The following is a 12,681-nucleotide window of genomic DNA, read 5'->3' on the forward strand; positions in this document are numbered from 1 at the left end:
CTGCCCCTGCTTGCCTTAGCACAGTCTCAGATAAACAGAGTGGTCGTTTGGGAAAGCAGACAGACCTGGTGGGATTGCCACCCAAATCCCACCCCCTCTACTCATTCCAATTGGTTCAGCATCTAGGGCAGTTCTTGCAGCCTGAGGGGTTGGGCCTTGGGGGTCTGCATGAGCTGTCCTTCTGATGTCATGGACCATGTGGTGCTGGTGTCACACACCACGTGATTGGGGGTTGGGGCGGGGTTGTTGATGTCACACACCACATGACTGAAGGAGGGGACGGTGTTGCTGATGTGACTGGTGGGGGTGGAGTTGCTGATGTGACACACCATGTGACTGGGGGTAGGGGCAGAGTTGCTGATGTCACATACCATGTGACTGGGGTCAGGGGACAGGGGGGTTGGTGACAGCATGCATCACATGACTGGGGTCAGGGTGCGGGGCTGGTGGTCACCATACATGGGGAAAGTGGGCAGGGCCAAGAGGCAGGACTTCCAGTCCCGCCCACCTGTCACATTTGCATTGAAGGGCGGAGAGCCTATATACTACTACCACTAATATATAATCAGTTAAATACAATGTTTTATTGATATATTTACAATATTAAAGCAGTTAGGAAGCCTACCAGTGCCTTAATAACTATAATAAAATAAATTCTAAGTACCTATATATTTTGACATTTGATTTTGGGTTTTCTTATCATGGAAAAAGAGCTCTCCCAGCCCTTTTTGCTCACTAGGACATGGGTCCAGCTAAGGCTGTCCCTCACACTGCTTTGTGCTGCTGAGCAGCCATGATATGCCAGTGCCCTGCCCATGCCATTATCCCTCACTCCCAAGCCACAGCTCCCCAGCCCTATTAGTGCCCCTTGCTCTCAACCTGTAGCTCTCCCCCGCAGTACCCCTCACTCCTGATCAACAGCCCCATGGCTGGGGAGCAGGATGGAGCTGCAGGTGGCTTATTCAGGGCACAGCAGGGAGGCGGGCCAGCTCCCCACCATCAGGATCTGCAGCCCAATGCCCCTCCCAACAGCACTTGAGACTTGGCTGCCACCCATGGGAGGTGATGGCTGCTGCAGCTGGAGCAGAGTGTGGAGCCTGGCTCCCCCTTCTCCATGGACAGCATGGCTGGAGCACAGCCCATAAGGAGCAGGTGGATGCAGGCTGGTGGCTGTGGGCTCAGGGCTTCCTGCCCTGCTTTCCTCCCTCCCCAGGGGTCTCTTCACCCCGGCAGGCAGAACCTGGTGCAGGAGTACAGAATGGGGAGGGGAGACTTAGTGCTGCTGCTAGAAGCCTCATGCTGCCATGGCAAGGCAATCCCTGCCCACTCAGCAGTAGCAGGGAGCACAACACCATGCTGCCACCTCAACTATTGCTGGGTGGGCAGAGGATACCTCACCATGGGACATTGAGACTCCCCACCCCAATCTGCCCTGCCACACCAGGTCCTGCCTGCTGGGATGTGGAAGCCCCTGCAGGAAAGGCGATAGGGCAGAGAGACCCAAGCCCACAGCTGCCAGCCCACATTCCCTCCCACAGCTGCCAGCCCACATTCCCTCAAACACAGATCTGGGGGTACACGCTCCCCATGCCCCCCCCAGGAGTGCATACATGGCTGAGTAGCCAGCCTGCCTGTCACATCCTGGATGAGCCACCTCAGCTCCATCCTGCTCCCCATCCAGACCCTGTGGCCACACATTCTGGTCCCAGACTCTAAGCCCCAGGCCCTATGCATCACCCCAGCTGGCCAGCTCCCCCAGCCCCAGTTCCAGCACTGCCCAACTCCCTTCCTCACTAGGCAGCCTCAATCCCCCACCCATCTCCTCCCAGAAGTAATTCCATGGAGCTGCAGGAGCTGCTTTCCATGCTACCTGGGTGCATGTGCATGTGTGTACACGCACATACATGTAGAGCCCCCTGATTAATTGCCCTCCTCCCACTCCCCTGCAGCCCCTTGCAGGCCAGAATGCTGCCAGCCTGCAAGGGGAAACCTGCTGTTTTCCCCATGTTTTTCTCCTTTAAAAGGAGAAAATCTGTCTTTTTCTCATTAAAAAAGAGAAAATCCATGTTTTTCTGTGTTTTTCCATGGTGAATGGAAGACCTAGATCCCTGATCATCAGTATAATCAGTATAGCACAGAGTGAGAACTCTCTTACATGCCATTAAAATAAGCCCACCATGTAAAAACATTGTAAAATTATAGGCATGTCCTATTCCTGGGTTGTAGAACAAGAAAATGGCAACATACATAATTATCCCTGTTTTACAGATGAGGAAATTTAAACTTTAAGGCTGCTTACAGACATGAAAACAAACAAACAAACCCAGCACTTTACTTTCAGCTCAGTGTGCCCCCATGCCAAGAAGAGACATGCTTAGTGTGCACATGCTCAGAAGAGACATCATGTTAGTTTCACCTGGCTTGCACAATGTCTGTATAGATCACATGCTTCAATAGAACTTTTTTGGTACTTCACTGCATTACTGGGGACTACATAAAATGAGAAATGAGAATGCAACATTGGAGAAAAGAGCACTATGGACTATTGGGAGACAAAAGAGATTAACATTCCTGTTACTATAAGGGAAAAACTTGCAGCAGATAGAGTCCAGGCAGCTGAATAGAAGGTACCTATGCAGGACTAGGCACCAGGGAAGCCTGTTACCTGGGCAGAGGGCTGGTCACTAAGGAAAAGGAGAGCCCCAAACTTGTGGCAGGCAAACACTGCATGGGGTGAGCTGGATGCAGAGGCAAAAATTTGATGCCATAGGCTAGGATTGCCTAGGGCAGGTGCAGCTGAGCAGAGTAGAGCAACAAGGAAGCAGCTGCAGCTGTGTTTGTCAGTTCCCATGGCAACTAGTTGTCAGATCCCAATGAATCAGCCCTGCAGGTGGAGGGGAGTACCCCGTGACCTGAACAGACAGGACATAGGAGGTATAAAAGCCCAGGGCTTGAGACCAGTGTTGGCTTAGAAATGGTATTTTAAAGGTTTGCTTTCTGGGAATTAACTTCTATATATATGTACATGCATTAGAATAGTTCAGACTGGGCAGCAGGGGTTAACTGATTTCTAAAAAGCTTGGGTCTCACACAGATGGTTTCTCTAGCCTTGGAAGCAGACAGGCTGTCTAACACAAGGCCAGCAAGAACACAGTCTGAAAAACAGCGTGGAAACCAAGGGAGTGTGTACCTTACTGCCCATAACATGAGATAAGTGGAATCAGCTAACAAGGCCCCAGAGCAGGGGGGCCTGAGTCCCAGTTTTGGGGGACCAGGCAAATGCTCAGAAAGCTACATGGATGTGTAACCACAGAGAGACAACCAACCAGAGATAGCCACAGATAAAGATTCATCAGGAGGGAAGGATGATACAAAAGCAGACAAAGGGTCCCTCCTGCCTCTGTTGTCCCTCCTCATTGTTCCACCCTCCTTATTCCTTCCCATTCATCCATGTGCCCTGGGAAAGGTTCCTGGGCCACTATAGACAGAAGGCATAACACCAGCCCGTCTCATCCACACCACTGGAGAGGGGGAGTGGACCTTAGTGTTAGAAATGGAGTATTGTTAGAAATGCACAGTTTGCATCTCGTACCTGATAAGAAAAAACACTGCCAAGGACTTTTTTTCCTTGGCCAGCCTTGCCACAGTTTTTCTTATACTAAATCACACACTCCCCCAAGCCTTTCTCATGCAGATTACAGAAGCTGGAATTCAACTGACTGTGTCCTTGAAAGGGGGGGGATTTAAACTCTTGGTGACCTAAAGAACTTTCTGAGCATGCGCAATTAGCTGATGCATATTTACGTCTCCGCCCTGCATACTTAAGTAGTTAATTATAATATACATGCGACGAATGTAATAATGTAACCACATACATGTTTGTATGAAACGGAAATGAGCTGTAAGAGTTCCTGTTTCTGCACACATGCCCAGGAGGGAAAGGATAAATACTCTCTGCAAAGTTTCTCAGGGGTTCGGAGTAATCTGAGTCTTTGGCTCTGCTCTGACCCTATTTGCAAATACACCTTTTGTGCTGCTAATAAGTGTGTGTCTGTGATTTTGGTGGCCTCCAGAGAAACGAACCGCCTTTTGCATCATTAGCATCCCACCTCCAGACTGGTGACATGATAACATGCTGACACCTAAGAGAGTGCCCCAGAGTGAAGACTGCACCCTGGCCAGATATACTTTGACTCTGATGACAGCTCTAGGATTTGGTAGATATATAGAATTGCTTGATTGTTTGTATTGCTTCACTTCTGTTATCACTGTGCATCAATAAATTTTCCTATTATTGAATGGAGAGGCTGTGGCAAGGGCAGGAGGTCCCAGGGGTGCCAAAGAGGCATGTGACAGTTGTGGGAGCCATGCCAAGGGCTGGGGCCTGACATGCAAAGCCTGCTTTGTCTAGAGGAAGAAAACAAGAGAAGAAGGAAGACTTGAGTATACTGCCTAAGAAGGGTGGAATTGGGGCCAAGGGCCTTGTAATCCAAGAGGGGTGAGATCATAGCCTGAGAAGAGCAGAAACAAAAGGAGCATAGCTCAGGAGTGGTGAGAAACAGGGTCTGGAACCCATAGCTTCAAGTGTGTCAAGGATCAACAGGGCCAGGAGGCCCATAATCCAGGAAGGGCAGGGACTAGCTATGACCACAGAGGCCTAAGCCTCAAGAAGAGGCAGAGGCTGATATGGGCCAGGAGGCCCAGATTGAGTGGAAACTGAGCTGAATGCCAATGATGGGTGATTTGGTAAGACCTGTGAGACATAGGCATTATGCCTGCGCAAAGCAGCAAATATTTCAATCAGATTTGGATTTGGCTGATTTGGAGGGACAGTGATTTGATTCAGTGATTTGTGTGTCACTGTCCCAATTTGATTTGGCCTAATCAGATTAAAATATTTGGCATTGATTCAGTGATTCAGCCACAGACTATAATGGGGAATCACTAAAATACCTTCAACTTCATCAGTTTTTTTCAGATTTGGATGCAAACATCAGGGATGGTAGTCTGTTCTGAGGGCATGACACCTCCCAAGTTTCAAGGAGATAGGTGCAGGGGTTCTAAGAAAGTGCACCTCAAACTGTTGAAAGCAAAGCTTGTATCACTTGTATGTGTTAAAAGTTTTCGGTTGTAGCTGTATTGGTCTAAGGAAATAGGCAGACAAGGTTCTTTGGGTCAATCTGATATCTTTTATTAGACCAAATGAATAGTTGGAGAAATATATCGTAGCAAGCTTTCAGGTTGAAAAACCCTTGATCAGGCTGAGGAAGCATGTGTAGTTGGTATGTGTGCTCTTCCTGGATGGAATGAATAGCCAAAGGATGGCATGCAGTGTAGGCAACAAAGCCAGTCAGTGAAAATGTAAATTGAGGCATGAGGGGGTGAGAAATAGGCTGGAGGAGGGGCAGGGGGAGCGGATGTAGCAGGTAAAAGTGGAGAAAGAAGAACCTGGAGAGTCAAATATCAGGAAGGTTATAGTGTGTCATAAATCCAATGTCTATACTGAGTCCATGGGTGCCTCCTGGCTCTGGGTGGGCACCAGCAACTGATTGCTGACTGGATGGGGGGTGGTCCCCCAGTGGCCAATCACCAAAAGGGGGCAGGGCAGAAGCACTGGCGGCAAATCAAAGTGCCACCAGCAAAATCAGAAGTGCCACCAGTGCTTCCCAGGGGGAACTGGCCAGTGCTCCCCAGCTAGTGAGGGCCAATTTCAGGGGGGGCACATGTGCCCTCTTGTAACGGGTCGCTTTCCCCAGTGTCATTTTCCTTGTTATCTGCACTTTATGTGGGGCACCCTTGGAGTCCCCTTTAAGGTTTCTTGTGTCCTGCTCTTTACTTGTCTGCCATGTCTTGATGGAAATTATTATTGATGTTCTTGAAAGCAGGAGACTGCCTATTGTATTTCGTATGTTGGGGGTCTTTCGCCTCCACAGGCTTTGACTCTGGTCTTTCTCTAGCTAGGCCTCCCCATCTAAACCCACCAAACAGGGTTTGACTCCAAGGCTCTAGCCCTCTTTCCTGCTCCAATCTAGAGCCCTGGCCTAGAGGTCTAGACCCTAGCCCTATAGCTGGCATGGTGCAAGTTCAAGGCCAGGGGACAGACTTGCTTAGTCCCACCAAAAAAAGCTAAAATAAAATTGTACCACAGGTGCACCAGATCTCCCTGGCCTTTTGTGATCATGCCTTTAGGTGCCAGGGTCAGTGTGCCCCCACCCAAAAGCCACACCCATTTTTTGGGGTATACATGGACAGTCCCATCCATGGGCAATAAAAGCAACTAAAAAAAATTATGTGATCAAAGAAAGCCGCATGCCAGCTTACATTTATGCTGGATTAGTCCTTTGGTTCGCCTCCATTGGCTTCTGGGGTGGCTGCTGTCTCTCAGGGCTTCCATAGTCCCCTCTTCCAGCCTTTGGACTGCTTACCAAGCTTCTCATGGAGCTCTGGGATACACTCCTTCCCTTTCGGCTGTTGGCCCTTACTGCCACTTTCCCCAGGGTTTTTATAATCCTGGCCTGTCCGTTCCAGTTAGCTAACTAGCTGGCCAGGCTCAGTGTTTAACCCCCTCCTGACCAGCATTCCATGCCCAGAAAGTTGTAGCCTTAAAGGGGCAGACCTGTCTTCTAGTAACAGAGCTAGGGTTCCCTGTTACACCCCTATTCATCACCTATGATTGAGTCCATGCATTTTTGTATCTAAGGGGTTGATGAAATGAAGTTCATAGGCTCATCTGTGAAAAGTGTTTTGTAAATTCAAACAAGCACTGAACATCACTAACCTCATCACCAGAAGCAAAATTTCCTACAGCCCAAAACACACCAAATGAATCCAGACCATGACATGACAAGAAATACAAAACCTGCCAACATATCTCCAATACCCCCACAATTATTACACTCCACGACAGAAACATCACCATTCCTGGATCTTACAGCTGCACCATGAGAAATGTTATACATCTCATCCAGTGCACCAAATGCCCTGGTGGAAAATACATAGAAGAGACCAAACAATAAACTGCACAACAGAATGAATGCATACCAGACTTCTATTAAAGACAAGAACACCCAGTTACCAGTGGGGGTACATTTCTCACAAGAAAACTATTTTCTCTCAAATCTCTTAGTCCTGATCCTCAAAGGGAATTTACAAAACACATTTCACAGATGAGCCTATGAACTTCATCAACTTCCTAGATACAAAAACTCATGAACTCAATATAGACATTAGATTTATGACACACTATAACCTGCCTGACATTTGAATCCCCAGGTACTTCTCCACTTTTACTGCTACATCCCCCTTCCCACCCCACTCCCAGCTGGTCTCTCACCCCCTGATGCCTCAATTTACATTTTTACTGACTGGCTTTCTTGTGTGCATACCAGCCTCTGGCTTCTTTACTATTCCTTGAATCCAGGAAGAGCATGCACCAGCTGCAGATGTTCCCTCAGCTTGACAAAGGGTTTTTAAACCCCAAAACTTGGTGAGATGTATTTCTCCAAATATTTAGCTGGTCTAATTAAAGGTATCAGATTGACCCAAACAACCTTGTTTGCCTTGCGTGTGTTAAGGCAGAGTGGGATGAATGCAGCAGAGATAGTAGCCTGTAACAGGGCTGGTTAGATCTCGGCCCGCCCACCTGTTTCTTGGCTCAGATCTGAGCCTGTTCTCACCCTCACAACTCCACTGCACCCAGTAAGCCTCAGGCCTCTCAAAGAACTTACAGGTTTGGGTTTTCCCTAGCCAGGACTGTGCACGCATGCGTGTGGTTGCTGGAAGTTATCAGGCACCACCTACCTGCCTTTCACCAGGCGGGTTTGCAGTCCTGGTATTTCCTGGGGCTGCTGCACCACCAGCAGTCCCACCAGGCCTCCCTACTGTGGCATGGTGCAGTTTTGGGCCATGCCCAGGACCTGCAGGCTCCTCCTTCCCCATAGCCCCAGCCCATACCTCCAAGTTTGTTCTGGCATAGGAGCTCAAGCAGAGAGATGTTCTTCCCCTGCTGGCTGGTGATAAACTAAACTGCTGCCTCCAGCTCTGAGACCGGGGCATTAAACAGTTCTGAAAGCAAATTTAAAAAGCAAATAGGTACACACCGAGGAGGGTGACACTCACTCCATCTGCAGGTGGAGCTTGGGGAACCCCATCAGTGGGAAGTTCACCTTCAGGAACACCAGCTGCTCTACCAAATCACATCTAAGGAGGTGCAGTGGGGTGTGTCACAACATCACCAGCAATGCTGAACACCCTCTCATTTGGAACACTGGTCAGTGGACAGGTGTTCCTGGGCAATCATGGCCAGATCCTGCCACACCTGCCTGTGGGTTGCCCAGTAGGCCAAGGGGTCACAGTGCAGTGGCTCCATGCCCCTGGCGAGATAGGTAGCCACTGAGGCCTCCATGCTACCTGCTGGATGGTGGGGTCTGGTGCCTCTGGACCGCAACATTGAAGCCATGCCCTTGGCCCACATTGGCAGTGGCTGTGGTGGAGGAGACTGGAGGAGACTGGCTGGTGGTTGGAGTGCTGGCATGGGAAAGCACTGCAACTAGTAACAGGGATCTTCTTCCACATCCCTCTGCTTCTGCCCTTCTGCTTCCCTGACTCTATTCACCAGCAACTCTGTCCAGTGACAGAGTTTTGCTGCTGCAGATGATCCCCTTTACCCTTGGGTCACACATGCCCACGAACACATGGACCGTACTGGACTGCAACCGATCCAGCCATTTTTTGATGCCTTCCTTCAGCTGCTTCACCAGTGCCTGCACCTGTGGTGAAAGTGACTTGCCCAAGCCAGGAACATCAATCCTCTGGAACTTCTCCATTTGATTCCCAAGCTCCTTCACTATGGGGATCACCTGGCTAAGGAGGGCATTGCCAGCACTGAAGATCTGAGTGGCCTCGAGAAACAGCTTGAGGACCACCAAGATCTGGGAGATGGTAATCCCACTCAGTTTTGTTAAGGGAGCCACTGATCTCAATCTCCCTGATGAAGGGATCTCATGGATGGCCTTCTGTTGCTCAGCCAGTCTTTTGAGCTTGAAGGAGAGCCCACCAACACCCTCACTGATTGCACCAGTGCCCTGTGAGGGGGGGGGTAGGCATGATCTCCACCCCAGCTGCTCCAGATGTCTGAGGTGCAGTGCAAAGGACCTGCAGCCCTGCCTTCCATAGATGTTCCCTCAAGTACTCCCTGCCTCATACAGAGAGGGCACCACCATCCTACTAAAGGTGGTGCATGCAGGCACTTAGTAGGATGGGGCCATGAGCACCATGTGCCACCTCCACTAAGGAGAAGGGCTGCCATCCAGAGCAAGCATTATCCCAATGCTCTGGGTGACCTCACTCTCCTTGGGAATGAACACCCATTTGTCTCCACCTTTTCCCCACTGGTCCAGGGTGATCTACTTCTGCTTCTTGGGGATGGGGGATTTGGAGCAAGGGGGGGGGGACTACTTTTTTGGGCATGCTCCCACTGGTACCAGGCTGAGGAGGAACAAGGTCAAGGGGGTACTGCCTCCTGAGATGCAGCAGCATTGCCGTGGTAAAGTGTTTCACCTTCTTGCCCTGGGTGATCTGCTTTCAGCTGTGCTGGTAGTATGCCTGGGATCATATGCCAACTCAAAATGATCCCACATTACACTAGCCACCCACTTCTGGGTTGAGGGTGGGGATCCTACCTTATTCCTCTCCTTACCAGGCAAAGGCACAACAACAGGAAGAGCTGAACCACCTGCCCCAACAACCTCCTCTGAAGTTCCTTCCAGAACAGACCTGACTGTAGGGAAACTTTGAGAGGTATGGAGCACAAACTCAGATTCCCTCTCCTTCCCTAGAATTTCCTTAGCTATGGTATTCAGCTCCTTTGCTTCCAGATCCAGCTCCTCCTTTGGAACTGGAAGGCTCATGCTGGGAACTGAAATTGGGGTGGAGACTGTCATGCTGGTGCTGGTGCTTATTATTGGTGTTAGTGGAGGTGGTACAGGTGCAGACACAACTCCCACTAGCATCAGAAGACTCATCGCTGCCGGGAAAGAGAGAGGGTGTGTCTATGTTTGGGGTGGAGGGAACTTGCAGGTCTCCTTCTGCCCCCTCCCTCCCTTGCCAGAAGATCTGGCACCTGCCTTTCCAGCACGCTTCATGTTTGGTGTGCTGCAAAATGTGTGTGCATCTGTAATATATGTTCTGCTTTGTTTCACAGTGATGACACACTGTCAGGGAAAACACAAAAGAAGACAGACTAGCTACCAAAAGACTAGATAGCAAGCCAGAGCTTTTCAGACGCTGCTGGAAAAAGAGAAATCACTGATCACTTCACACACAGCCTTATATGTTCTTTCTATGTCCCTCCCCCAGAGCACTGTGACTGGAAGGGAACTCAGGAAAAGATCAGTCACTGACCAGCTACAGATGTCAATATCAGAGCAGTCTTTCTCAGTTTGTTTCCTATAAGCCTGCCTTCCAAAATCTCCCAATCTTTTCAAATTGATTCAGATGCTTCCGATTCTATTCAGACCTTTTAATGAGTCTCCAGATTCAGTTTGGTTTCAGATATTCTGCTACCAAATCAGGCCGAATCTCCTCCAAATCAAATCAGCTACCAAAGCTTCACACAGCCCAAATGGGCATGACTGTAGGGGAGGTCAGAGACAACAGAATTAGTCCTCAAGGCAATTATTGCACTGGAAAGCCGACAGTCCAGGAGGGCCCACCTAATGCCTGGTGGGGCAGGAAGTTTGAGATCTGTGGATTTCAGGAGGGACTCACCAGTTACAAACACAGATGAGGGCTCACCTTGGAATTTCAGGACAGGCTCTATCCATCAATTTAATTACTTACAAGTCATGGCAGGAAAAAGGGAAGGAGGAGACCCAGGGAGCTGGGGTGGATGCAGGAGCTGTGTGGCCCCCCAGGTGGCATCAAAGCCACCTCTGGGGCCTATTTCTTCTGCAAGAGGTATGAAGTAAATTGGGAGACTAGGCATATTATTTAAATTGAACTTGTAATGAGAGGTTTATTAGTTTGACAATATAGTACTATGTTGTTAAGGAGAAAGCTTTTAGTTGATCACAATCTGGAAAGGCATACTTGAGTGATCTGATTAAGCTCTCAGCTTTCCTAACTGTCCTTAGCATCCTTCCTCTTGTGCACCCTGTAGGTCTCAGGGCATTTATAGCTGTTAACAAACATGAAAATGAAATACAATTAAATATGTTATCTGTTCTGATTAAGCATGTGAGGTCTCTGTACTCTCACTGCATGCTTCAAATCCTGATCCTGCAGGGTTCCAAAAAAACATTAAACTAGTTTAAGGAGTTAGTTCTGTCTTTGTGCACCTGCAATACTACACATGCAAGCTTCCCACTCAATTTGTGCCTCATAACAAAACTAGAATATCAAATATTTAATCAGATTAGTTTTTAAAGAAATAGTCATATCTATTACTGGGGAGAATTCAACTATACAGAAATTTACCACCCACATACTTCATTATCTTATGCTTCATGTTCAGATTATTTTAAAATCCCACTCCTATTTCCTATTGTAACATGCTTTTTAAATTGCACTGTAGATGGAAATACGATGCCTGTAAAAAGAATGAGTCACTGCAATACTGCCACTTGAAATATGCGATTATAACTTCTCTTCTCTATGATGTTCCCTGATCCATACAAAAATAATTTTCTTCTTTAACTATATTTGTCCAAAATACCCTAACTTAATTAGAAATGTATTTTTTGATTTAGTGCATAAAAGTAGGAAAATAAATTTTAATATGCTCACTGAACCTTCGTTTTAACCTGATCAACAAACCAATGATTTATCGCATACTAAGGAGATGTAATGGAATGGATGTCTCCACTGACAAGGAATGTAAAAATAAAATGAAGTATTTGTATTTGTGGATTATCCTCCTTTTCACTATCAGAAAGGTCAGTGTTAAACAGAAAGGTTTCTGTGAATGTCTAGTCCCAACACTAAACCTACCCATCCATCTGACATTTATCACTTCACATGCTACTGTCCCTTGACTTATTTAACGTGGTACATGGTACAAACTTTTATCAAGCAGCTATAGGTAGATTAAATGTAAGCCTCCCAACTTCACTTATGTAAGACACTCTGACACTCAGAACCTTTGTCAGCTTCCTCTCTAATGCAGGTACCACACTGACCTTCATCTGTCTGGTAAATATTAAGCCTGTGCAAAGTGGAAAGTATTAACTTCAGATTTGAATTTAGTGATTTGGAGGGACAGTGATTTGATTCATTGATTTGAATCATTGTCTCAATTCAATTCAGCCAATCCAAATCCGAAGATGTTTGGCAACGAATCTTATTTGGACATAGACTATACAGGCAGGCAGTGCTGGCAGGAGCAGCTGGGAGAGCAGCCAGACGAGCCTTGGCTTGAGTCAGCAGCCCCAGGAGAAGCCGTGGCTTGTCCGGCTGCTCCCCCAGCTGCCCCCTGCACTGAGGCAAGGCAGGCAGTACTGGCAGCCCCGAGAGAAGCTGCAGGGGCTGGGGGATTGAACTGGGAGATGGGAGGAAGCCCCTTTTCATTCCCCCAGCTCCCAATCATTCCCCCCAGGCTTTGCCTGGGGCTACCAGTACTGCCTGCCTCACCCTAGTGGAGGTGCAGCTGGGGGAGCAGCCAGGTAAGCTGCAGCTTGAGCCAGC

The sequence above is a fragment of the Crocodylus siamensis genome, chromosome 7, assembly GCF_052110815.1.
Source record: "Crocodylus siamensis isolate JL-2025a chromosome 7, ASM5211081v1, whole genome shotgun sequence".
Classification (NCBI taxonomy): Eukaryota; Metazoa; Chordata; order Crocodylia; family Crocodylidae; genus Crocodylus; species Crocodylus siamensis.